The sequence below is a fragment of the Coptis chinensis genome, chromosome 4, assembly GCF_015680905.1.
Source record: "Coptis chinensis isolate HL-2020 chromosome 4, ASM1568090v1, whole genome shotgun sequence".
Classification (NCBI taxonomy): domain Eukaryota; kingdom Viridiplantae; phylum Streptophyta; class Magnoliopsida; order Ranunculales; family Ranunculaceae; genus Coptis; species Coptis chinensis.
Window position 1 is genome coordinate 78,710,152 of NC_141459.1, and position 4,133 is coordinate 78,714,284.

Here is a 4,133-nt window from a genome sequence, read left to right on the forward strand (position 1 = left end):
CCAAGTGAATGAGTGAAAAAATGGATGGTTGTGTAAGATATGGTGGATATGGATGAATTTTAGAGGTAAGGAATTGAAAAAATGAGAATGTGAGTTTAGCATAAAACTCATTTGTGGCATGGGTTGGTATTATCACACAACTAAAATTGAAGGTGTCAGGTGGCTCTTTAGGTAGTATTTTCTTAACAGGAGAGTTTAGAAAATCATGAAGCACAGGAGAAACAAGAGGATCAAGTGCAAACTCTAAGTTCCTTTGAAAGGGTGGAAAGAGAGGAATCGAGGCGGTTAGTGCTCAAGGTAGTTCTTGATAGGGTGAATCATCACCTGCTCTAAGAAACTCGTTGAGTTCCTCATCCAGCTTGGTCACATCCACATTACTATGGTATTCCTCTGTATCTTTGAGAAAGTCATCAATCTCATCATTATCCATAAGATGGGTATCGACTAATGTAAGGACGAAAACACCGTTGTCTGAACTTCCAAAGGAAAAAAATTTGGGCATCTGATTATCAGGAAACGTGTTGTCAAAATAATCTCGAGCGAAGCTCTCGATCATGTTAACCTCTCCATCGACAATCGTATCTAGGTACTATTGAATCGTCTTAAAAACATTTACCTCAACAGAAAGATGGCTGATAAGAGCCCAAAATTGTAGTTTTAGCCCTTTAACAATATTTATGTTAGACCAATTATGTGATTAATAATATAAGTTTATCATTAATTACGTGCTTTTGAGTATTTCAGGCTTTGGAGTTGAAAAAATATAAATTCGTTACTAATTAGGCGCTAAAAGGAGCTAAAGGGATTGCTATGAAAGTTCTATGAAGAAAGTCCAAGTTTCATGGAGAAAAAGCCCTTAAAAAGCCCAAGTCAAAGCTGTTAAGTAAAAGTCAAACCGGATTAGAAAGCTGAAGAAAAGTCAACAGAACTTCAAAAGGTCATATCTTTGGACTCAAACCTCGGATTTGGGCCCATTTTATATCAAAATGACCGGCTTAGAAATCTCTTTCCAATGGTACAACTGGATCAGAGTAGTATAAGTTGGTGAAAACTCTCACTATAGTAACACAACCAGAATGCAAAGTCTTGGATTCAACAAATTGGGTTTTGGGCTCGATTTTTCGGCTCAAAACATGATTCCTCAACCCATACACGAATTTGGGGATCTAGCTCTTCTATATCAAGAGACAAAAGCTTAGCTCTTAAGAATCTGGATCAAAACCTAGTTCTAGTTCATAAAATTTAGTATTGGTAATATAAAATGAGTTTTAATTCATTAACTTAGTTTATATAGATTAATCTAGTTAGTTGTCAATTTTATTAGTTGTTAGAACAAGAATGAATATTATTTATATTAGCTAGACCTAGATTAGAAAATAAATTAGCTTAGACTCCATTAATTAGTTTTATTACATTGTTTTTAATTTAGTTATTGAATCATTGATAATTCTTCATTATATTAATAAAAGTCAAGTTATTGTTCTTCATTATGTTTTCTTATTATTCATATGTTAATGATAGTCTAATGAATTCTAGCTAAACCGCCATTAGAGGAGTTTGATGAAGCTTGGATGAAGACTTGATGTGTTAGTTAGAATTATTGCATTTAAGAGTTCACTCTAGTAGGTTAGTTGATTCGCCATGAGAATGGGTTGAACTTCCTCACATACTAATTATTAGTTGGTAGAGATTGCCATGAATAATTAGGGATCACAATTAATCTTAATTGGTTATGATTGCAATAATCTACACTACCATATTAGGAATTTATTTAAGTGAAATCAAATCCCCCTAATCTTTTCTCCATATTCTTCTCTATATTTTATTCAATTCATATTCAGTTGCTTAGTTAAATTATTATAAGTAAATTCATATAATTAGTTTCATAGTGTAAATTCATCTCTATAAATAGTGCTCTCACCATTGTTCCCTTGTGTTGAGTAATTGATTTCTTTATGTCTTGGTAGTTTAGGAGTGGAACGATTTCGTAGTCTATATATTCCATAAATCTATATGTGAGAGTAAAAAATAAATAATTGATACCATAAGAATAAGGTTAGAGTAAATCTAATTGAGTTTTTACAGGTTATCAAATGGCGCCACTGCCATCTTAAACTCTTTCAAGACAAGAATTCAATTGCTTGAATCCAAAGGACAATCCCCCATTCTCTACCCACCCACCCTTTCAATTTTTCTTTCTTGTTTCTCATATTTTTGTTACTGTTCATGCTTGAAATTCACTATTTTAATCCGCCTTCCCTTTTGCCTTGCACAAAGAAAGCCCGCGCTCCCTTAAGATTGCGGAATCACAGTGACGAATACTGCAGTAAAGGTATTTTTAAATTTTCGAAAATTCTAAAAAATTTCAGGAATAATATCTAAGGTGTTATTGATTTACTGGAATATTTTCAGAATTTTCCTAATTTTTTTACTCTGTGAACAAATATGATCTTTACAGTGCTGCATTTCAGTTTTCAAACTGTAAGTTCTTGAAAAACAGATGAGTAAGGTTACTTAGGCATTTCCAAAAATTCTAAACATTTTACAGGAGTATCTATCCTAAGTTAGAAGTTTGCAGTAAAAATTTGACGAGTTTTTTATTTGTTTTGACCTCCTAACTAGTAGAGTGTTTCCAGTGTGTTTCTGCAGTTTTGCAACACTTAATTTCTGGAACAATAGCCGATAAGGAGGATTTGTAGAACTCCAACTTCTCTAAAGTTTTTACAGAAATACGCATGATCTATCAGAAGTCTCCAGTAAAGTTTTGGCGATTTTTGGCTCTGTTTTGATTGGTTAACCATTCGATTGTTTGTATTGTGTCCAAAAACTGTTTCGCAAACTTTGCAGGGTAGTAGATGGACATTCATAGCTCTGATTGTTCTGAAATTTTACAGACTACTTACTGGACGTCTTAGCAATCTACTATAAAATTTCAAAGTTTTTGGAAAGCGTGACCCATGCCCATACAAGGCAAAGTTTGAGCGCGACCAGCGCTCAAAACATTGTAACTCGAGTTCCACCCGAGCGCGACCCGCGCCCTTCACAGGCAAATTCTGAGCACCCCCCGCGCTTAACTCACTAAAAATTGCCTCAGGAACGAGCGCGACCTACGACATTCACAGGCAAATTCTGAGCGCACCCCGCACCCTCTTCTGGAGCAGCCCGATTTTCACAAGTCAGTCCAAACTTTGATTTCTTCAAGTTATTCGGTGTTTCTAACTTCTTCAATACACTGAGATTACGTATACAAGACGATATTCATACGCGTAGCAAGGAGGCATTAAGGTACTCCTTCTTCCACTCCTCGCCTCTTCTGTCAGAGGAGTTTCAATTCTAGTATAATCAGGCTTGTTTATCGTAAACATCAACGTACATGCCTATCTAGAAATTTATAGTTAGAGTTTTGGTTGCATATTAATTGTCCTATAATATATTTATAAAACCAATATGGCATATCAATATGTAGACCAACAATCATATGATTATTATGCAAACCCTTCACCATGTTCATGATGTGGTAGTCCTTACCATTGGGCTTCTCATTGCCCATCATATCAAAACTTTGAGCCTACAATAGGATATAATAATAATTATGAACCTTAATTTTCAAATTTTTATAGTGACCCATGCAATCAAGAGTTTTCTAGTCATCCAAACTATACAGGGAGTCAACCAGTGTGGTATAATTCTAGTTCCGTAATGAGTGTGTATAACGAACCAAACACTTTTCCGTGCACAATTTGTTCAGATCCAGACCACACTGCCTATTAATGTCCCATATTTATTCAACCTCAACCTATCCCTTCACAATACGAGATCAACTAGAGTCACTCAAACGCCAATAACTGTGACTATCAAACACCATACCAACAAGACATTTCCACCATGCCAGAAATCACCCACACATCTAGTTCGCCACCCTTCCCAGACCAAATTTCCTAAACTATGGTTCAGAACATAGCCCAGATGATTTCCATGATCTCCTCGCCTAACAAAGAACTTTCAACCTTGCCAGAGATCGACACACAACTAGAACAACCTATTCCCATAACCACACCATTCGACCTAGTTAAGACCTACCCTAAATTTCATGAATCATTACCTTCCCATGACCCTCCCAATAACCATTATGT